Below are 24,845 nucleotides of genomic sequence, written 5' to 3' on the forward strand. Positions count from 1 at the left end.
TGCCCCACTGCTGACAAGAGCAGTGCCCAGGGCAGAGGAGCTAGAAATTTGGGGATAGCCAGGGAACTTGGGTAGGGGCACAGGGATGGATAAGTCCAGACTGTAGCTCTACAGGTATTTTCCCCCACCTTCACTCCCTGAGGAATACAAACTAAAGCCAAGACAACTGCCCCAAAGAAATAAAAGGTGAGCTGTACTCCCCCACCCAAATTTGTTAGATATCTAAGGAACATAAGCTCTAAACAAGAAAGACAACTGAAAGTATAAGTTTTTCCAGAGGTAGCAGAACTAATGAAACATACATGAATTTAAAATGGACCTAATAAATATTCTCAGAAGGATTAGGAAAGCTTTTGAAATCATATAGCGAGAAAAAGAACTAATTAAAAAATTTGGGTATGAAAATATAATGTTTGAGAAAAAAACAGCAACAGCAACAAAACTAGAAGGATAATTTGAATTGCAGAATGGGGACAGCTCAAGTACAAATGAGTGAGCTGAAAGATTGGGTTGCAAAATTTTTCTAGAAGACATCAGGGAGGGAAGACATTCAGAAGAGATGGAACATTGAAAAATATTGAGGGCCATGAAACCCAGAAATAAAAGTGTCAAAATCTATAAAATAGGAGCCCAAAAGGTGAGAAAAGAACAATCAGAGAGAAGGAAATAATGAACAAGAGTTTCCCAGGATTAAAGAAAGATCTAAGAGCACAGGATTAAAGGCTAGTGCTGAATAAGATAAATAAGAAAGATAAAATCAATATCCAAACACATTATAGTGAAACTTAAGAATAAAGACAAAGAGAAAAATTTAAAATCTTCCAGTCCAGAGTAAAAGAAAAGACCTGAACCAGTTCAGATTTATGGCAGGTTTTACAGCAACACTGGATAACATCCTCAAAACATTGAAGGAAAAGACCTTTGGATTTCAAATTTTATATCCAGATAAACTATCATTTTAATAAAGAAATTCTTAGATCTACAAAGTTGTAGAAAGTTTACTACTCATAGATCCTCTTTGAAAAACTCTTGGGAGCAGTACGCTGCCAAAAAGAAATATCAATATGGTGTAAGAAATGGATCTGGGCAGTAAAGCATTTACAAAGAAATTAATCAAGTTTATTAATGTCAACAAAAGCAATGATTAAAAAAAAAAGTCATATAGTTTTAACAATTAAGAATTAAAACTCTAGATGATATCACCAAAGAGACAGCTAAGAGGATGTGAGGAAAATTGTGCTCAAATTTTTATCTTGTTTGGGAGACATGGCTATCAATAAACAGAAACATCCAGTCCGCTCTGACTCATAGTGACCCTATGGGACAGAGTAGAACAGTCCCACGGGGTTTCCAAGGAGCGGCTGGTGGATTTGAACTCTGGACCTTTTAGTTAGCAGCCATAGCTCTTAACACATAACAATGGATCTTAATCAATTAGGAATAGTCCCCAGAAGAAAAAAGTCAGGTGTGGAATGTTCAAATGGCAGAAGATTTTATATAAACAGCAGCTTGCTCTATGTCATGGAGGTTAAAGCAGAGGCTTAGAGGTAAAAACGCCTAGGGTCATATGCTGATTGAGCCACTAATTGTGTGACAATAGGCAAATAACTTTTGTGAATCCTGGCTTTGTATTTGTGAAACTGCAATGACAATGTCTACTGTGAAGGATTTTAGTGGGAATGAAATTGGATACTATTAATATTGGGTTTAATGGAAGATAGTAAGTGCTCAATAAATGGCAGCTAGTCCAGGTTGGAAGGAGCTCTGGTGGTACAGTGGTTAGAACACCCAGTTGCTAACCAAAAGGTTGGTGGTTCAAACCTACCAGCTGCTCCATGGGAGAAAGATGTGGCAGTCTCCTTCCATAAAGATTATAGCCTTGGAAACCCTTGGAGAAGTTCTAAAGGGTCTCTATCAGTTGGAATCAACTCAATATCAATGGATTTAATCCAGCCTGGGTTCATACCCCAGCCCTAATTTAGTACTGCCCTGTCTTTGGCACTTAGGGCACTGAGATTATTACTGAAGCCTTTCCCCTGTGACATCCTGGCTCCCCTACTTAGGAACTACCTCTCACCTTCCTTAGTTGTGACATGGAACTAAAAATGCCACTACTTCAGAAGGTTTTTGTGAGGATTAAATAAATTAATATATAAGAAGTGCTTAGCAACTAGTAACTGCTTTACATGTTAATTACTATGATTATTTTTTATGCTTAGTCTTAGGCTAACACTTTGAGAACATACCATCTGCTCCTTGGAAAATTCTCTTAATGTGGCTACAGTACAGATGTTACCAATCTTAAAACATGTAAGATACACTGGCAGTAACCCTCTCTAGAACACATACCTAGTGCAGTCTCTGTGACAAGGAAGTCATTCATCAAAGAAACAACTGCAAGGTCTACTTGTGTAAAGAAGAATTCTTGGTCTTGAACCCTGGTGTATGCTTCATTGGGCAGAAGAATAAAATAGCCTTAAGAAAGATGGTTACCAGCTGGTTATTACTTACAAATTCCCAAGTGTCTGTCTTGCATAGTACATAAAAACAAACCAGGATTCTTCATAATTGCTTAGCTGAAGTAGTGTTGTACCTGATATTTACATGCTGTCTTCCACGGATTAAAAATGTTTCTATTGACCTGCCATCAGTAAGCATGTGCTTTATGTACTTTTCACAGGAACAGTAAATCCATACCCCCCCTCACAAAGACACATGATATAACCTGGTGGTTAATGTGGGTGTTGATCCAATCTGACCTTGTTTTACACTCCAGTTCACTGACATTGGCAAAGTCATATAGTTTTAATAAGCCTGTGTACTATGGCCCTGGTGGCACAGTAGTTAAGAGCTTGGCTGCTAACCAAAAGGTCGGCAGTTTGAATCCACCAGCTACTCCTTGGAAACCCTATGGGGCAGTTCTACTCTGTCCGGTAGGGTTGTTGTGAGTCAGAATTGACTCGAAGGCAGTGGGTTTGGTTTTTTGGTTTGGTGTACTGTGGCAATAAGAGTCCTGGCAGGTGTAAACAGTTAAGAGCTCAGCTACTAACTGAAGGTTGGCAGTTCGAGTCTACGCAGAGGCATCTCAGAAGAAAGGGTTGGTGATCTACTACTGAAAGGTCATAGCCATTGAAAACCCTACTCTGACACACATGGGGTTACCATGAGTCAGAATTGACTCCATGCCAATTTTTTTTTTTTTTACTATGACACTACTTACAGAACTTACCTCAAAGTTTATTTTGAGGATTAAACATGTAAAATACCAGAAGCATAGTAAATGCTTAGCAACTGTTAGCATTGAAGTCAATTAAGAAGCTGTTAATGATAGCCACGAAGGCAGGGCGTGGCTGTGGGGATGTTTCTACTCTAGCGTTCCCAAAATTCTTGAATTGTTGTGTGCCGTCGAGTTGATTCTGACTCATAACAACCCTATACGGCAGAGCTAGATGTTGAAATTGAACCAAAATGTCCTAATCCACTTATCTAAATCAAACAAATGCTTAAATGTTTTTGTTTCCTTCCTTCCTCTAATAATAATTCATATAAATAATTTCAACTTCATAATGCTATCCGGAGATTAGGGCAGGTATTATTTTTACTTTTAGATGGAGTGAGGTGCTGTGTCCAAGGACACAATACACAGGAAGCGTCAAGGTCATGTTCCTTGTGAAACCTGGAAAACACATTTTTTTTTCCCTGTGGTTTCATTGACAAAATGTGGCTCCATGCCAGTTTCCATGCAAGATTTATTAAATTGTCACTGAGAGTCATGCATATTCTAGCAGAAGATACTAATGATGATTCTAAAGATGCATTCTTTTGTAACCTTTGGGCAGTAATAGACTAGACACCAGTGCCTGACATGAAACTCCCAAGAAGATATGACGAGACAGAGTAATGTGTCACTAAACGTGAAGTTGAAGATTCATTTTGGAATTGCTACTTAACACTTTATTATATGGAAGCAACACTGAATAATCAAAGGGGAACTCAGCGTATTTGGCCAGAGGTAAGTTTACGAAAATACTGAAAATAAAAACGAACCAGAGTATGAAGAATAATGGAGAGAACAAAATGTCTAGGCAATCATCGGAACCTAAAATAACCAGTCACATCAGTACAGAGCACTTAGATGGAAAGGTGGTGACCTAACAGTCAGGAAGCAACATGTTAATGAGTAGGCAAGATTAGAAAGCAAAACTCCTGATCTGTTTTCATGGAAAAAACGAAACAAAACAAAAAAACGCAGTTTTCATTGAGTTGATTTCAACTACATGTGTGTCAGAGTAGAACTGTGCTCCATAGGGTTTTCAATGGTTGACTTTTCAGATGTACATCGTCAGGACTTTCCTTCGAGGTACCTCTTGGTAGACTCAAACCTCCAAACTTTTGCTAAGCAGCCAAGTGTGTTAACTGTACCACCTGGAGACTCAGAAAAGGGTTATTATTAAATGAGCCAATATGTAAGTAAGAGCTATAAATCTGTGTCAGACTCGCCATACTTAGATTATATCTATAAACTCATTTTATTCTACATAGTCCTATGCTTTTCAATTATTGGTGCCATTTAGTAGATGAGGAAAGTTAAGCAATTTTCCAAAGTAACCTGTTTTGGAAATAAAAGTTCTGGGATTTGAACCCAGGTCTGATTCTGTAGCTGGGAAGTGATGACCTTTCAAAGCCAGTGGGGGTAGCTGCAGAGCCCTTGTGTGCAACCTCCATGCTACACTGCTTCCAGCTATGGCAGGTAAACGGTCATATTTTGTGAGTCTCCCAAAGGAAATGAACATCCTATGGAAGATTTTTATAATATCTGAGATAGAGGAGCACACAGCTGTTTTAAATTCCCAAGTGTTATCATATGTCTCAGTTTGTCCAAAACAGCCCTGGTTTATGCCTGCTGATGAGGCATAATCAATAATAGCGCTGTAAAAAGTACCCCAATTTGGAAGATAAAGTAGATAGGCATGGGGACAGTCCAATGGTTAATCCATGGCCAAGACAAAACCCACTTGAAAGGTAAAGTGCTATGCTAATAATGTCTTATACACACACATGCACACACACACACACACAATGTATGGGGTTGAGGAGAACCTGTTCTTTAGCAGGAATGCTGAGAAAGTAACACCCCTCACTTTCAGGAAAATAAAACAAAAACCAAATAGGCAACAGCAGGATCCTCAAACTAGGCAGCATAATTAGATTTAGTAAAAACTACTCCAAAGAGCGCAATTTTATTGAGCTTACTCTGCAGAAGGCATAGCTAGAATAAAAGACTGATTTCCTCAGAGAAATTCTGAGGTGAATCCCAGTTAATTCAGGTCTGGGTTGTTTTATTCTTCATCCAGCCATTAGGACCCAGACTAAATATTAGGAATTAGGGGTAAGGTATGGAGTTAATTTATTACAGCTTGTTCACAGCTTATTGTAGTGGCCCTGAACCCATTTTGCCAATATCAGTGTGTTAATGCTCAGAGGAAGTTCACACGTGGGTCTGATCATCAATGAATGAGTGCATAACAGCTATTACATTAAAGAATTGATGATTAAATTACTTCTGGGGGAGAACAGGGAGTTAGTCCTTCCTCATTCATGTCTGCCTCTGCGTTTTTCCTGAAATATGAGTTGTGCTTACTCTTTTCAGATTTAAAACAACTAAAAACAGGGTATTTTACGCAAATAGTGTGTACCTTCTACATTTGTTTGTCAACCGCACCTGCCCCATTAGGTATTTTTGTTAAGTGCTGCTATGGCAATTTTTTTCACAAGTTGCTGTAAAAAAAAAAAAAAAAAATTAGCACAGCACGTTTTTGAAAATAAGGTGCACATTATTTGCATAAAAATATAGTATATAGTGAAGACATTGAGTCCTCTTCTATATTAGTGAGCCATGTTACAGCTTCACCTTTTTTAGCCAGTTCCCTGGATGCCAGACCAGAAGAGGCAGGAAGCCACATACTTCCTAACATAACTTGCCACAGTGAATATGGTAACATTTCTCTGCAAGCTCACTAAAAACTGCTTAATTAGAGTTTGCAAGATGCGGAGCTACTAAATGTGAGAACTAAAGTCAGATGAGAAGATTTTCATCAATCCATTCTTTTTACCAGATAAACCAGCCATGAGTTCTTGTGGCCAGAGTAGGAGGCCTGTGTCCCTGAGCTGTTCTTGAGAAGACAGATGGAGAGAAGGAAGCCTGTGTGGAACTCTGTGTTTTCTATACAATAAAACTTCACAGAAATAGATTTTCTACAATTAAGTCTCAGTATATACTGAAAGTGTGAAAATAACATACTCAGTGAGATATAAAATGTTGAGTTTTGATCACAAAAATCAGGGTCCCTTTGTTAATATAGCAGAATGGGATTTTTTATGGGATATATTGCAATAGAAAGGCACACCCTTATGGTAAGTGACGAGCTTTTTATAATCCATTCCTTTACAATTACTAGGTAGATAATTCCTTCAATAACTACAGAAACCTGGTCTAGTAAGACTGTTTGTTTTTCACGAAGTGTGATTATGCTTTATTCCCCACCTAACTTTTCATTGGTAAAGTTGGTGCTGAGAAAAAAGGATTTTTGTGCTAGTAATATACACCACGGTCTAGTTTAAGAATACTCTAAATAATTGCTCTTATATTGGCTCAAAACGGTGAAGTAGCAGCCTCTGGGGAACTTCCATTTGATCTGGACTGTTTTCAAGCTTACCACTTCTGCCACTATTTCTAGTAGAATTGTATGATCCCCTCTCACTCTTTTTTCAGGTTGTGACAACTTTGTAGAAAAACAGGTGCAGGGTATAGCTATATAGTTCTTGCAAACCAAATAGCTCCCTGTAGTGACATGCTGTTTATCATCCTCTTCCTCTTCTCCATCTCCGAAGGCATTTAGGTCCCCATCTGCATATGGGACTGTGCTAGGCCCTAGACAAGCAACTTAATGGAAACAAATCTTGCCTTCTGGGAATTTCCCTTCTATTTTGGTCAGGAGAACCTGATAGCTATAACAAACAACCCCCAAATCTCCGTGGAATAGCAGAATAGAGGCACATTTCTCATTCCCATCTCAGTCCAGCAAAGATTGGCAGGGGCCATGGTCTATGCAGTCATTTAGGGACCCAAGTTTCTCCCATCTAGTGCCTCCTTCATCCCATAGGGCCTCAGAGGCCTCCATTGCAACCCCTTACTCTAAGGGACAAGGAAAGGATCAGCATGGAGGAAGCACACAGGAGAGTTTTAGAGGGCAGGCCTGGAATTCATGGTCCCATTAACTGTAAGAGGCTGAAAAATTTGGTGTCCCTGTGTGCCAAGGAGGAAAAACAAAACAAAATCCATCACTGGAGATACATCCTTACGTTAAACAACGTGGGTGCTATGTAGCATTATTTCTTTCGTTTCTTCCTTCCTTCCTTTTTTTTTTTTTTTTTAATGGTCTAAAGATTATTCCATTGGTAAAGTTGGTGCTGAGATAAATGAGCTTTTGTGCTATTAATACACACCATAGTTCAGCTTCGAAAATATTCTAAATAATCACTCCTATATTGGCTTAATATTTGTTCTTACCTCTTACTGGTAGACATATGGCATATCTGGAATTTGGTGAAGTACCAAGAGTATATACAAGCTGAGTAGTTGAAGCCAAATATTTATTTTGTCATGGTAGGTGATTAAGGAACTCAGAAAAATATATTATAGACATTCTGGGTATTATGGTATTGGTGAAGAATACTGAATATACCATGGACTGCCAGAAGAATAAACAAACCTGTCTTGGAAGAAGTACAGCCACAACGCTCCTTAGAAGCCAAGATAGCACGACTTTGTCTCATGTATGTCGGACATGTTATCAGGAAGGACCAGTCCCAGGAGAAGGACATCATGCTTGGTAAAGTAGAGGGTCGGTGAAAAAGAAGGAGACTCTCAAGGACATGGATTGACACAGTGGCTGCAACAATGGCCTCAAACATAGAAATGATTATGAGGATGGTGCAGGACTGAGTAGTGTTTCATTCTGTTGTACATAGGGCCCCTATGAGTCAGAGCCGACTTGACTCATAGCACCTAATAACAACAAAAACAAAAACATGGGTACATACCTGCTCTATGGAGGGTTTTCTTTCCTTGCCTTAAAGCTCCATCCATATAGCTTACAATTAAAAAAAAAAAAAATCCAAACCCATTCCCATTGAGTTGATTCTGACTCATAGCGACCCTATAGGACAAAGTAGAACTATCCAACTATCCTATGCAGTTTCCAAGGAGTGGCTGGTGAATTCAAACTGCTGGCCTTTTGGTTAGCAGCTGAGCTCTTAACCAAATTGTTCAGTACAGCTTTTTCCAGTATGTGGAACTTTATTCCCCTCTTCTGGCATGTGAGCTGGACTTAACGACTTGCTTCAAAGGAATAGAGTATGTAAAGGAAAAATAATAACCTTGCAGTGGAGAAACCTGACAGACACCACCTTAACCAGGTGATCAGGTTTGACATCAGTAATAAGCACGGGTGGATTAACTAGTAAGCAAGGTATGCACAGGCTTAATTGTGTTTACTTACTAATCCGTAGTGAAGAATTTCACATAGGCTTCACCACACCTTTGCTGTTGTGAAAACAGGTGGAATTGCGCAGTACAGATTAGTAAGTAAGTACAAGTAAGCCCCTGTGTACCTTGCTTCTTGGGTAATCTGTGCCTGGTAATAAGTCACGCTGGTGACATGCACCTTCCGGTCTGATGCAATGGCAAGGGTACATCACCTCATCTCATAACCTCAATCTTTTCATGAGAAAATATCAGACAGACCTCAGTTGAGAGACATTCTACAAAATACCTGACCAATATTCCTCAAAAAATGTTGCAGTGGTGAGAGACAAAGGATGTCAGGAAAACTGTTACAAATTGAAGGAGACTAAAAGGACATGACAAATAAATGCAAGGTGGGATTCTGGATTGGATCCTGGAAACGAAAAAGGACATTAGTGGAAAAAACTAGAAAAATTGAAATAAAATCTATGTGTTAATTTCTGTTTTGATGAATGTACCATGGAAATGTAAGGTGTTAACATTAGGGAAAGCTAGTGGAGAATATACAGAAACTCTAGATACTATTTTTGTAAAATTTTCTCTAAATCTAAAATTATTTAAATATTAATAGTTAAAAACAAAAGGGAAAAAAAAGAAGTGATTAGCCAGAGAGGGAAAATGAAGTTGACAGAGACAGAATTTCAAGGGTTGAAGAGACATTTTAGATCATTCTAATTTATCTAATCATCTTACAAAAGTGGGAAGTTAGGTTCGGAGAGACAAAACAAGCAGCTGAAGACTTCAGAAGAAATAATCAGTAGCCAAAGGAAAAACAAACAAAATAAAAATAGTTGGTATTCAGTCAGTGCTGACTCATGGTGGCCCAGGGTGTTTTAGAGTAGAACTGTGCTCCATAGACTTTTCAATGGCTATGATTTTTCAGAAGGATCCCTGGTGGCATATTGATTAAGCACTTGGCTGCTAACTGAAAGGTTGGCAGTTCTAATTCAACAACCTTTTTTCCTTGGTATCCAAGCCACCTAGGGATCCTAAATAAGCAGTAAAACCAAACCAAAAAACAAACCTATTGTTGTCGAGTAGATTCAGATAAATAGTGACCCTATAGGACAGAGGAGAATTGCCCCCTAGAGTTTCCAAGGAGCACCTGGTGGATTTGAACTGCCAACGTTTAGTTAGCAGCCATAGCACTTAACCACTACGCCACCAGGGTTTCCAAATAAGCAGTACTTAACCTCAAAATGGGAGTCCTGGTGACGCAGTGGTTGAGAGCTCGGATTCTAACCCAAAGTTAGGCAGTTCCAATCAAGGGTTTTTGACTCTTAATCTAGTACTCTTGACTCAAAAATTTTCTGGGATGTTGGTTGAGGGGGCGGGGACAGAAACAACTCTGGCACAGATGCAGCAATAACATAACAATAAACAAAATCTATTATTTATGTAGCACATACTAGGGCTATTAATTTAAAAATGTTCTGGCTAATTGCTAATCCTTTATCAACCTCCCTTATAAACCCTAACACTGGATCTGCTACCCACAGCCCTACAAGGCAAATTTTTTATTCTTGGTTTGCAGATGGGTAAAATAGGACTCAGATATATTAAGTAACCTGCCAAGGTTTCATGGGGAGTAATTGGCAAAGTCTGCATTGAAACCTCAATCTGTACAATACCACAGCTCAAGCTCTTTCCATTATACTATGGTGCTTCCTTCATTGAGAAGAGAAGTAGGAAAGCCCCTGGAAAAGACGAGAGAAGGAAGATTAAGAAGCAGTCAGCTGGATGTGTGGCAAGGGTTTCTTTTAAAATATTTCTTGGGGCAAGAAAATTGTAACTGATGCCTCTAAAACTCTGAGAAGCTGTAGTTCTTAAATGAGTGAGTGAACCTGAGGCTAAGAGGCTCGTTGCCTATGGTTTTAGGGGCTCTCCTTTGAGAACAGATTCATATGGTTTATTTGATTCCTTGAGTAACTTTTCCCATGATCAAAATATTTAGCTAAATGGTATGTTAAAATAAGCTGGTGAGTCAATAATACTCTATCCTCCTTTAACCCTGAATTTATATAATAATAACATTGGCCATGAACTGAACCCTTCCTCTGTACCTGGCACCATAATATATTACATTTAATATTTATATTTTACACCACAACTCTAGAAGGGAAATATTATCTCCCTTTTACAAAAGAGGATACTGAGGCCCTTTTACTCCATCTGCCCCTGACACGTGCCAAATATAAAACTAATAAAATGTCTATGAAGCAGTTTGTAAAAAAGGTGTTTTTATTAAAGAGCACTGCTAAAGGCAGAACATGCCTCTTCTAATAGATTTCTACCACCAATCCCTTATATACATGTGTGCAGCCATTTCCAGGTATTGCCTGATGAAACCTCTATTAAGCTAGGAACTATTTCAACAACGTATTTAATTGCTGGAAACTTAGTTTCCAGAGTACAAGTATAAGGAAGGCACCAAATAAAATAATTGCCAGTAACTTGAGTCTGACTCATGGTGATCCCACATGTATCAGAATAGAAATGTGCTTCAGAGGGTTTTCAATGGCTGATCTTTTGGAAGCAGACCACGAGGCCTTTCTGCCAAGTTACTGCTCATTAGCAGTTGAGTACATTAACCATTTGTACCCTCCGGAACTCTAAAAACACTTGCCATTGAGTAGATTCTGACTCACAAAGGCAATGGACTGAAATTCAGCCTATGGAATTCTTCACCTCTCTGTTCCTCGTGCTCAACCTCCTCTTGATGTTGAAGGCTGTGAGTTCTTGGTTCTCTTAGTGTCTCTGGGGGTGCCCCTCTACCCCTGCCCCCCACCGTGGGCCCTAGTGATATGTAGAGTCTTCACAGGATGAGGCTGAGGCAACGACTTCTTCACTTCCTGGTGAGATCGCTAGAAACACTCAGCTGGATCCAGGCTTTTGGTTCTTCAGCAATTAGTTTGGCCCGGAGACATTATCTTTGCCTTCGCCTCACCAACCGGAACTCTACCAGCCATCAGTGGAGCTGAATGGAAATCACAGCTGATACCTAACTCTTCCACCAGGGCTATGTTGTTAAAAGGACCCAGGATTCTTGTTAATTCATAGATACCTACATGATACACTACTGTTAGTGTATCATTTGACAGGGTTTCCCAGATAATTATTTTTATTATTATTTTGAATGATGCTCTTTATACAGTCATGTGCCACATAACGTCTGTTCGGGTAATACCCGACTGCATATGAGTCCATGGTACCATAAGTTCAGAAATCCCAATGGGAGAACGGAACATAGCAGATGTAACCAGACATAGTCAGAAGGGAGCCACCACCTTTGTGCCTTGGACCAGCTCTTGCCTGGGGAACCTACCCTGGGCTTGCCTTGTGCCCCTAGACCTTATTCTCAGTGAACTGGGCCTGTAGAGCTGTCTGGGCCTCCAAAGGGCTTAATGCCTCCCTGAATACCCCAGGGCCTCACCTAAAGGCCCAGTTCCTGGGCTCTGCCAGCTCAGAGAGTGCCCTTGCCAAGCCCGTGCTCCTCTGGGATGCAGCCATTGGCCCAGGCACCGACAGCAGTGAGCAGAGCTCTGGACCCTCCCTGACTCTTGGAAAAGAACACTCCCACTATCTCAAAGTTGCCGTGGGAAAATAATATGATGTTTGCACAATGTCCAAATCACATAATGTCCTATTGCATAGAACATATCATAGACATTAAGCAATGCATGACTGTACTCATATGGATATCACTGTTCTATACTACAGGGAAGTAATAAAAGAAAGTCTGTTTAAGTCAAGTGTTGAATAGAAATGACACAATCTATTCTAATCAAATGCAGATCTTATTTTCTTTTGCCTTCTGGTTGAGTGTTCAACTTGAGTTAATGTCTTGCTGATAACCAAGTTGGTCATTTCAAATGCTTTAATGAAAGTGTATAATAAGTGTAAGTTGAAATCAAGATCTGGACAGTAGTTAGTCACATGCATTCTATTTTAAAAGAGCTATTTAGCAAAGAACAAGGCATAGTTAAGAAAAATATATTGGCTGCCCCATTTAGTGACCAACATTTTTCTTCATTCCCCACAATGTGGCTCATGCTTATGAATGTCAAAAAAATATATAGTATAATCAACTATAATTAACCAGCATGTATTCAGCTAGGCTAAGAGTTAGAGAGATGAACTAGGCACAGTTCCTGCCCTTCTTAGGAGCAAGAGCAAGGATAGAGACTTGGAATGAAACATTGCTGAAGAGTTTAGCAGAGACTAGATCATGAACAGCCAGTCAGAATTCCTTCAGTACTTAGCATTATGTTAGGCACTATGTGGGATACAAAAGACTGCTTAGGCCCTTTTGCCGTCCTTAAAGCATTTAAGATCAAGTGGAGAAGAGAAGCCAACATACATGAGGCAACTAGAACACCATCAAGAAATCTAAGAAGCCACTGATGCAGTATTGACGCTAAGTGCAGTTGGAATTCAAAAAAGATACAGAAATCACTGTAGCATTGAACAATCAAATAATTAAAAAGAAGCTTGAATTTCAGCTGCCCTGGGAAGTACTGGAAGGTTAGATCAGTAGTTCATGACCAGGACCAGTACTGCTCCCTAGAGAGCTTTTGGAACTATGTGGGTTTATTTTTAAATATAATAATGGGAAGAAGCTCATTTTTAAACATCCCATTGGCTGGGAATGGCAAATACCTTGCAATGCACAGGAGAGGTCTACTCAGTGAAGAATTGCCCTTCTTAAAATTCTAATAATGGCCCATTCAGAAACACTAATTAGATAAGATGAGGGCAGGGAGAGTAGATTCCAGACGGTGAGAACAAAACAAATGTAAGATTTATCGGTACACATCACTCTTGGTCATTAACAAGATTTAATTTCATGATACAGAAATGAATTCTATTCTAGTTTTTAAACTTATTAACTTTCTCCATTTCTTTTAGAAATTATATGATTAAATAACCCTTGTTACAGGATTGCAATCTCATGTACTATCAGGGCTTAGAGAGAGGACATAAATATGTAAATTGAAGATTAACCAGCACCCCTCACCCCTGCCAATGCTACAAGTTTATTTGGGATTCAGAGCGGCTCAGCATTGTAGTGTCTTATCCTTTCACAAAGCAGTATACACCATTCTCCTGCCTCTGACCACCCATCACTGGGTGACTCAGACTCTGTCTCTGCTTTACCTGCTCCTGCTATTTATTCTTCTACAGGCTCCTGCTAGCTCTTGGCTTCTGTTAACTGCCCTTCCTGAGTCTCTCAGTCCCTGGGTAGTGCAAATAGTTAAGTGCTGGGCTACTAACTGAAAGGTTGGAATTTTGAGTCCACCCAGAGGTGGCATAGAAAAAAGTCCTGACAATCTGTTTCTGAAAAATCACAGCCTTGGAAAACCATATGGAGTGTACTTCTGGTCTGAAACACATGGGGTTTCCATGAGTTGAAATTGACTCAATGGCAACTGGTTTGGTTTTGGTTCAGAGTCTCTCAGTTTCTTCCCCCCTCACCAGCTACTGAATCTCTACATCTCACTTTCAGGCTTCCAAGATTATATATCTATGAGTTTGGCCCATGGCTACTTTTCCCAATGTGTAAAGCCCTACTGACAGCCCACCCTATGGAGCAGTTCTACTCTGCACACAAGGGGCTGCCATGAATTAGAATAGACTTGACAATGATAACCAGCAACAATAACAACAACAACGACATAGAACTAATAATTAAGAGGAATACATTATGGCCGTGAATTGCAAGTATCCTAGGCCCCACTTGCTAGAACGCTCCAGAGTCAAGCTTGATGGAGAGAAATATCTTAGCAACCATATAAAACAAGGTTTATAATTTGGTGGCCTGCCTGCCAAATTGGGCCCAAGAATGTTTTTCATTTTGGCCAGCATTGTGTTTTGTAAATATTTGAACTTATCTACAGATAGGGCACATGATGTAAAGATTTCAAAGGTCTCTACTGGTCCAGAGGGGCCTAGTCAAAGAAGCAACCATGGATGAGTACCACCTCACAGGAGACAAAGTGCAAGTCACCAGGCAAGAGTAAAGTGATGAGTTCAGGTGGACCATGTTTTGTTTGGTGTACAAGTTTAAAGTTTCACTTTCAGTACATTTCTTTTAAGGTGATCATGCTCTTTCACCTGCATGTAGGCCTAGTCTAATGGGAAAAATAAATGTGCACTTAGAAGTCTAATTAAAATACATACTGTCAGCAACTCCGTGCTGAAAGCCCCATTAAGCACCTTATGAATGCCCAAGAGCACCCTGGCCCATGTTTGGAGTGACACATTTTGGCTCTGTTAGTGACAATTAGGATGAGACCCAGGATACTACAGAATATGTGCTGCATCCCATATGGCCTAGTGTGTAGGTGGATTGTTCCCCGGATGGCTGAAACTCAATGAAAAAGCTCTGGGTAGGAATTAGATGAAAATGATGGAGAATGCAAATTAGCACACTATGGATGGATCTGTACCATGTATGGCCGCATTATGGATTGGATTCAACTGTCAGATGGTTATGTATTATTCATGATTGAATTCAGGGTAAAGATACCAGATGGCAAAGGCATATTCATGGTCAGATCATAGTTGTTAGATTAATTATAAATCTGCATAAGAATTGGATAATAATAATTTAGATTGTTCTCAAAAGGATACTCTGTGGATCAGCTAAGTGAAAATATTTTAAAAATAAGGTGTATAGGTTATTAGGTGACAATAAACCTTTTATGTTGCAATAAGTTATTTCCCAAACAGACGCTCTAGTAATATCAGCAGTTTCTCAGATTTCACTAACCTGCGGCTTTGGTCTGAATGTCTGATAAAGCTGGTGGTGACAGTGCCATTTCTTTAAAGGGATTGCAGTGATTTATACTAAACAGAATGCCAAGGGACCAACAAAACTCTGTTAGGCAATAACAAGGTTTTTGCTGGTATCACTACAACTCATCCAGTTCAAAAGGGCTCCCTGATCCCAGGTTCTACCTAAATGTCATGGGCATCCCTGTGCACTGATTATCTTCTGAAGGCCCCTCCTTCCCCACCTGCATTGTGCTCTGTGGGGATAACCTGTAAAGGCTACAACAGTGAGCTCCCTTGTCCACTGGATTCCAGCTGGTTGGAATACCAGGAGCATCAGAAGAAGATCGGGGAGGAGAGAGTGAATATTTATTCCCTTGAGTCTCTCCCTGCAGGGTCTCTTCAGGTTAGCTGTCTTCCACCACCAAGGCCACTGCTCCTGCTTGGCAGTCCTCTCCACATGGCTGTCTCTCTGGGTTCTAGAAACCTCATGGATGGTTGTAGCTTTCTGTTGTTCCTAGCCCTAGTTCCACACCATCCTACATGGTTTCCCTATGCCCTGCCCACACCTTTGTAAATAGTCCTTCTATTAAATTCTCCTCAAATACCGCTTGGATCGTGCCATCTCTTTTCTGCTGGGAACTCGGCTGAAACACTCCCTGAGCACAGAATCATAGAATATGTTAGCTAATATGGACCTTATTAACGATCTCTCCCACCACCTGTCTGTCAGTTTGTCATAGTAAGGTGGCTTGCATGTTGCTGTGATGCTGGAAGTTATACCTCAGGTATTTCAAATACCAGTAGGGTCATCCATGGTGGACAGGTTTCAGCAGAGCTTCCAGGCTAAGACAGGCTAGGAAAAACGATCTGGTGATCTACTTCCTAAAACTACCCAGTGAAAACCTTATATACAACAGAAATTGCCCAATATAGTGCTGGAAGGTGAGCCTTTCCTAGGTTGGAAGGCACTCAGAATATGACTGGGGAAGGGCTGCTTCCTCAAAGTAAATAGGCCTTAATGATGGGGGTGGAGTAAAGCCTTGAGGACATTCATTTGTTGATGTGGCATGATCAAAATGAGAAGTAACAGCTGTAAGCATCCATTAGTAATTGAATGAATGATTGTGAAGACAGCACAGGACTGGGCAATATTTTGTTCTGTTGTAGATGAGGTCCCCATGAGTCAGAGCAGACATGTCAGCAACTAACAACTACAGCAGTGATCTAGTCAATCTTTCTCATTTTACAGAAGAGGAAACTGAGGCAGAGAGATGTTAAGGGACTAGTCCAAAGTCACCAGATAATATATGACAGATGGGGATCAGAACCTGGATCTTCTGGGTCTTGTTAATCTGTTTTCCACTACAGAATCCTCCACAGCAGGACTTGGGTAGCCACAGCACATATCCACTGAAGGTGTCCACCCAGGGCCAGTTAGCCCTGAGGGACTGGCCAATGAGGAGATTTTCTACATACAGCAGTTTCTCCTCAGGATGTGATAAGCAGCTCCAGAGAGGGACTCAGTAAAGAGAGTGGTGGCATTCAAAATCTGGAGGTCCAAACAACAGTTTGGGGAATAGTTTCTAAAAATCATGGCTAATTTTACCCCTGCCAGTGAGCTGATAAAAGGGGAAATGCATGAAGGAAAGCCTTCAGCTTTCAGTGCCAGGGTGTTCTCTGCTGACAGGCGGAGGGGATGGGCAGGAGGATCATTGCAACTAAGGGAGACAGGTGTCACTGTATAGGCAAAAGGGAACAGAGACAAGGATTAAATAATTACCTCGAATTGAATGCCTACATGCCAGGAACTACACAGAAGGTTTTGCATTCATTATTTAATGTAGTCCTAACCTTCATTATAAAAAATATACAGATGAGCAAAATCAAAAAGTAAAAAGAAATTATACTTTTTTGAGCGGGAAGCAGGGCAACCCTGGAGGACCCTAGAGTCCAATATACATTGAGGGCTTAGAAACAGTGGCAACAAAGATGGTACAATGTTTATTACTGCTGGTCTCTGAGTCAGATCCTAGGGATGAAATAGAAAGGATGGTCAAGATGCACTAGATCAGAATGGACTAGAAAGACCTAGTTGCTGCCACCACGTGCCCTGTGGGGTGGTGGGCAGAGGAAAGTAAACAGATGAATAGAATATAGCTTGAAATGAGTTATGACCTGGAAGGGCAGGATATCACAGGGGACACAGAGGAGGGGCAAGCAACACAGGCAAGGGAGGGGGACTGATAAAATGAAGGGGGAAGTGACACCTGAATTAAGAACTGAAGGATGAATAGGAGTTGCTGGGTGAAGTGGAAAGGAAATGCATTTCAGGCAGAAGGAACAGCATGTGAAAAGAAAGGCCTAAAGGGAAGAGGACTGGCAAATTGGAGATGCTGAAATAAATTCATTGGAGCTGATGGTAGAGGTGAGAAGGAAGTGGAAGGTGAAGAGGCCAGAAAGCTATTCAGAGACAGATTAGGTTGAGCCTGTAGGTCATGTTAAGGAATTTGGATTTTTCCTAAAAGTGTGAATGTTTCAAAGTCTGTTGAAGGGAGCAGTTCCATTCAGCATTATTGTGGATTACATCTTAGTCCTGAAAATAAGTGAATAAACAGAGGCTTGAGAATTTTTTATGTGTGCCATGATAGAAGTATAAAAAAACTTTTTCAGCCCCAGCTGGTATGAAATAAAACTACGGAAATGATAAGACTCTGAGAAGAGGCCTGGAAAACTAAAAGTAAGAAGATAAACTTAGATGGGACAGGCTAGCACAAAGACATGTCTTAACTCTTCTGGGCTAAGAGGTTTTCCCCTGTTCCTTGGAGAAGGAAGAATTAGAAATTGATATCAGAATCTCAATATGTAAAGCTCGTTATGTGCAGTCATACATTAAATCAGTAAACTCTGTATGTTTCTCCTTCCACACTGTAGACTCAGTCTTTCTCATCAAACCATTTGTGTGGCTTTCTATGGTGAGCTTTGGCTGCTAACCAAAAAAGGTCAGCAGTTTGAATTCACCAACCGCTCATTGGAAACCCTATGGGGCAGTTCTACTCTGTCCTATATAGTTGCTATGAGTAGGAATTGACTCAATGGCAATTTTTTTTTTTTTCATGATCCAAGTCATAAGTCTATCACAAACCTATTCTCAGCTAGTGCTACCTTCGTTCTACCTGCCGCCAAGTATAGTTCTTTTATTGGTTTTTCAGTAAATTGAAAAAAAAAATATATATATATATATATATTTATGGATTTCCACGTATTGTTGGTAAATTTATCCTGTTGTGCATTGGGGCACTAGAAGTTGATTTTTTAACATCTTATGAGAATAAAAAGGAAACAAGACTGGAACACTTCAATTGAATACATTAAATTTTGGGATGCTTCATGTTCTTGTAGAGATTCTGTGAGATACTCAGCCTGAGTATAAGGAGGAGATGGGGAGGGGTGTGAACCAACATGTTTTGAAAGTCCACCATCTTCCAGGGGCTTCATACACATCATTTCATCTAATTCTCATGGCCAACATTTTGTTTGGGTATTCTCAGCTCCATTTTAACAGAAGGAGAAACTGAGGTCCATGGAGGTGTACTATTTTTTCTATGACAATATAAATTATAGAAGTAGGATTTGAGCCTAGTGAATTCTATCTCTAAAGTTCATGTTCTTTCCACTACTCCATGCAGCCTTCCAACCTTCAAAAAGCTTACAATTCAAATGGGGAGTATTTCACATGCAAAAATAACATACATTATGAAGTAAAAAATGTTTAATGTCCAAAAATGAGTGGACAACTTTGTTGAAATAAGATTGGACAGGTAATCCAGGGCTGATCTCAAAAATCAATCTCATCCAGTTCCAGCCCATAGATGTAGAGATCTAGAAAAAGTGTCTCTTGTTCTTACAATGAAAAACAAACAGCAAGTTCATGATTTCCTTGAACATATCAGACAACCAGGGTCACAGGTAACCAAATGGCTGCAAATATAAGGAGAGACAGGCACTGCAGGGTGAAACAAGGCACAAGCTCCAACTTACCTAGGGCAGACTCCACTGGGCACTGGTAAGAATAGTTCCATGAGAGTGGTGGGAGAATTTGTCAGCATTCAGTAGCCACATAAATTGGCTGAATCTGCAATCTTTAGTTTTTTTTTTTTTTTTTTCTCAATAATACCCTGTGAGCTCTCACAGAAAAGGTGAGAGAAAGTCCTGGGAAAGTGTCATTCAAAGGAAGATAGGGGGAAAGGAAAGAGCAGCTGCTGAAGGAAGGGCATAGAACTGGACTTTTCTCCCCTATTTCTGTCATGGAACAAAAGCTTTAATCTGTTGGAGGAAGGGCAACAAGCACAGTTGCTTACCAGAGACTTGGAAAAAAACATTGTAGCTGGGGGAAGGGAACAGAGAGGAAAAACAAACAACCCCTCCCCAAAAAAAAACAAAAAGAAAAAACACTCTGTCTCTAGGTGAGAGTCAGGAATAAGTGCTGAGCTCAGAATTATAGCCAGGGAGAAGCAGAAGCATTAAGAAAAATCACATGTTCAAGAAGCTTGAGTCAAACTGACCTCCACTTTTCATACAGTGTCTGGAGGAAATTCTGAGTGTGTAGTAATGCATGTGGTGGTAAAGATCTCCCAGCAGTATAGGCTGGCTAGGCTAATTTTAGAGATCAATCCTGATCTATGGATGCAGATGCAGTTTTATACAGCATAGCATAGTAGTTAATGGATACTTGTCACCCGGGTTTTTGAGCAAGTCAGTTAACCTTCCTCTGCGTCAGTTTTCTCGTGTATAGATAGCGGAGCTAGAGATAATAAAAGTATCTGCCTTATAGTGTTGTTTTGGAGGCTAAATGAAATTATACATGCAAAGTCATTACAAGAGTGCTTGAAGCATATTATATATTAATCCATTTTAACCATTATTGTTTTCTGTGGAAGCCACCTGGTACCCATCAATAAGTGTTTGCATTTCTTCTAATAGGCCTCTTTTCCTCTATTTCATGTCTTATTGCATTGTCAAGTATTTCAAGAACAATGTTAAAATAATAACAGAGAGAGTATATAACCTTGATTTTAAAAGTTTTAACAAATAAAAAAAAGGGATCATTAAATATTATGTTGGATATTAATATGAAAAAGGCATTTTTAAATCATGTGAATAGAAGTCTTTTGTTTAAGTCTTCTAAGATACCAAGAAGTATGAAATTTTTCTATATGACATTTTGATACCTTTTAAGATGATCACATGTTTTCCTTCACTGTATTAGTGTGGTGACTTATCTTAATAGGTTTCTTAAATAATAAATGACTATTTATTCCTGGAAACTTCTTTATCTTCTAAGATGAATAAGGTAAACCCACTATTTTCAGATGCAGTACTTCTAGCAAATGTCACAATACATGAACTCTCTAAAACAACTGTTTCTTCCTGCTTAAAAAAAAATGACAAAATGGAGAGGAATGGCATCACGTTCATCGTCGAAAGAACATTTCAAGATCTATACTGAAGTACTATGTTTTCAGTGATAGGATAATATCCGTACACCTACTTTCTTATGCACCAACCACTAAAGCCAAAGATGAGGAAATTGAAGATTTTTACCAATTTCCGAAGTCTGAAATTGATCAACCATGCCATCAAGATGCGTTGGTAATTACTAGTGATTAGAATTCAAAAGTTGGAAACAAAGAGGGAACAGTAGTTGGAAAACATGGCCTTGGTGATAGAAACAATGCAAGAAATCACATGATAAAGTTTTGCAAGACCAACAACTTCTTCATTGCAAACACCTTTTTTCAACAGCATAAACAGTGACTATACACACAGACCTTTCCAGATGGAATACACAGGAATCAAATCGACCACATCTGTGGAAAGATATGATGGAGAAGCTCAATACTGTCAGTCAGAACAAGGTCAGGGGATGACTGCAGAACACATCATCAATTGCTCATATGCAAGTTCAAGTTGAAGCTGAAGAAAATTAGAAAAAGTCCATGAGAAACAAAGTATATCCCACCTGAATTTAGAGACCATCTCAAGAATAGATTTGACGCACTGAACACAAATAACCGAAGACCAGACAAGTTGGGAAGTATAGCAAGGGCATCTTTCATGAAGAAAGCAAAAGGTCACTAAAAAGACAGGAAAGAAAGAAAAGACCAAAAAATGGATGTCAGAATATACTCTGAAACTTACTCTTGAACATAGAGTAGTTAAAGCAAATGGAAGAAATGATCACAGAAAATAACTGAACAGATGAATTCAAAGGGCGGCTCATGTAGACAAAGTGAAGTATTATCATGAAATGTGCAAAGACCTGGAGTTAGAAAGCCAAAAGGGAAGAACACACCTGGCATATCTCAAGCTGAAAGAACTGAAGAAAAAAATTCAAGCTTTCAGTTGCAATATTGAAGGATTCTGTGGGCAAAATGAATGACTCAGGAAGCATCAAAAGATGGAAGGAATACACAGTACCAAAAAGAATGAATTGACTTGCAACAATTTCAGGAGGTAGCATACGATCAAGAACCAATGGTGCTGAAGGAAGAAGTCCAAGCTGTGCTGAAGGAGGAATGGCAAAAAATAAGGCTCCAGAAATTGACAAAATACCAACTGAGATGTTTCAACAAACAGATACAGCTCTGGAGGTGCTCAAGGAGGTCAAGAAATTTGAAAGATAGTTATCTGGCCAACTGACTGGAGGAGATCCATATTTGTGCCTATTCCAAAGAAAGGTGATCAAACAGAATGTGGAAATTATCGAACAATGTCATTAATATCACACACAAGCAAAATTTTGCTGAAGATCGTTCAAAAGCAATTGCAGCAGTACATTGACAGGGGATTGCCAGAAGTTCAAGTGTGATTCAGAAGAAGAGGTAGAACTAGGGATATCATTGCTGATGTCACAGGGATCTTGGCTGAAAGCAGGGAACACCAGAAAGATGTTTACCTATGTTTTGTTGACTATGCAAAGGCATTCAACTGTGTGGATCATAACAAATTTTGGATAACATTGTGAAGAAAGAGAACCCCAGCACATTTAATTGTGCTCATGAGGAATCTGTAAACAGACCAAGAGGCAGTCGTTGGAACAGAACAAGGGGATACTGAGTGGTTTTAAAATCAGAAAAGGTGTTTGTCACGGCTGTATTCTTTCACGATACTTATTCAATCTCCATGCTGAGCAAATAGTACAAGAATCTGGACTATATGAAGAAGAACGAAGCATCAGGATTGAAGGAAGACTCATTAACAACTTTCGATATGCAGATGACACAACCTTGGTTGCTGAAAGGGAAGAGGACTTAAAGGGCTTACTGATGAAGATCAAAGACTACAGCCTTCCGTATGGATTGCACCTCAACATAAAGAAAACAAAAATTTTCACAACTGGCCCAATAAGCAACATCATGATAAATGGAGAAAAGATTGAAGCTGTCAATGATTTCATTTTACTTGGGTCCACACTCAATGCCCATGGAAGCAGCAGTCAAGGAATCAAATGACATATTGCATTGGGCAAATCTGCTACAAAAGACCTCTAAAGTGTTAGAAAGCAAAGATGTCACTTTAAGGACAAACGTGTGCCTGACTCAAGCCATGGTATTTTCAATCACCTCATACGCGTGAGAAAGCTGGGCAATGGATTAAGAAGACTGAAGAAGAATTAACGCCTTTGAATTATGGTGTGGGCGAAGAATATTGAGTACATCACGGACTGTCAAAAGAATGAACAAATCCATCTTGGAAGAAGTACAGCCAGAATCCTTCTTAGAAGTAAGGATGGCGAGACTTTGTCTCAGATACTTTGGACATGTTATCAGAAGGGATCGGTCCCTGAAGAAGGGCATCATGCTTGGTAAAGTAGAAGGTCATCGAAAACGTAGACCCTCAAGCAGATGGACTGACACAGTGGCTGTGCCAATGTGCTCAAGCATAACAAGAATTGTGAAGATGGTGCAGGACCAGGATATGTTCCATTCTGTTGTACATAGGGTCACTGTGAGTCACAACTGACTCGATGGCATCTAACAACAACAACATATTGCTTTTCTACTTACCCTTTAATTTAAAGCATTTAAAATGACAGTAGACACCACCTATCTGTTAGTTTGCTCTACTGTGGTAGCTTGCCTGTGGGTATGATGCTAGAAGCTATACCACTGGTATTTCAAATACTGTCACAGTCACCTGTGATAGGCAGGTTTCACCAAACCTTCTAGACTAAGACAGACTGGGAAGAAAAGGCTGGCAATCTACTTCCAAAAATCAGCCAAAAAAAAAACTCTGTGGATCACAACAGAATATTGTCTGATATAGTGCTGGAAGATGAGATCACTAAATTGGAAGCCACTAAACAAGAGCCACAATAGTGGACTCAAACATGCCAACGATCATGGAGATGCTGCAGGACTGGGCATGTTTCGTTCTGTTATACACAAGGTTGTTGTGAGTTGGAGCTGACTCATCAGCAACTAACCACAACAACAAAATAGCATTAAAATTTTTCAAGAACGTCATTTATGGCTGAATATACGCTTCAAATAATTTTTGGAACTGAAAAAAATTTTTTTTACTTTGAAAGAGGGTCCTCTATATATTCTTTTGGTTCTGTCTTTAACCCAAGAGTGGAAACTTTGTTTGGAAGCACAAATGGAATCAAAGACAAAGTCATGCCAGTGCCAAATAAAGATGGAGCTGACGTGCTACATAGAAGTTGTCTTTGAAAGTAATGTCACTGGAGGATTTTTAATGGAACAACATGATGTAGTGCACTCATCTTGCATCTTCTTCCTCTTATAAAACCTTAAAATTCTTTACTATTTTGACCAGAACCATAAATATACAAAATTATACATGTATAAATATATGGTATAAATTATGTTTTATTTTGTCTTGTCTATTTGCCTGAACCGACTAATTTGTTTAAAATCTGTGTAAATGAATTGAGATATATTACCGTTCACCACCAGTTATTTTGTAAGCAAACATACAAAACCTAAACCATTTTAAGGAAATGATGATCAATATTTTTTTCTTAGAGTAATTATATCCCATGCAGTATTTCAGGCATACTTATATAAAAACCTTAATTGTTTTTCTGAAATTTAAATGTAACTGGCTGTGTTTGTATTTGCTGCATCTGGCAGCCCTAGGAGACATTGAAGAAGTATGTTGAGTAACGTGCCATCCCTTACTCATTAGGGACAGAATGAAAGACGTACTAGGCTAGTTTGCAATAATCAGGTACTGTAGAAGCTAGACATTTTGCCAATAGCATGTCCTAAATGACTCAGGAATCTCCCAACTCATGAGTATGGAAATATTTACCCAGGCTCCTGGCTTTCTTCCAAATCGCATGTATATCTTGAGTCATGCATAAGCTGTGCACATTCTCACATTGCAAAAAAGCTCACTCACCAGCTAAGTGACTTATTCTTACCAGTTTTTCAATGCAAGGTTCAAATTAATACAT

The 24,845-nt window shown here is 39.5% G+C and overlaps 1 long non-coding RNA gene across 1 annotated transcript in view; it reads left to right on the forward strand.

Moving 5' to 3' along the window:
- The window catches only part of LOC126068081 (uncharacterized), a 281,892-nt gene that overhangs the window by 253,450 nt on the left and 3,597 nt on the right, over nt 1-24,845 (forward strand). The window lies entirely within an intron of this gene.

The sequence above is a fragment of the Elephas maximus genome, chromosome 26, assembly GCF_024166365.1.
Source record: "Elephas maximus indicus isolate mEleMax1 chromosome 26, mEleMax1 primary haplotype, whole genome shotgun sequence".
Lineage (NCBI taxonomy): Eukaryota > Metazoa > Chordata > Mammalia > Proboscidea > Elephantidae > Elephas > Elephas maximus.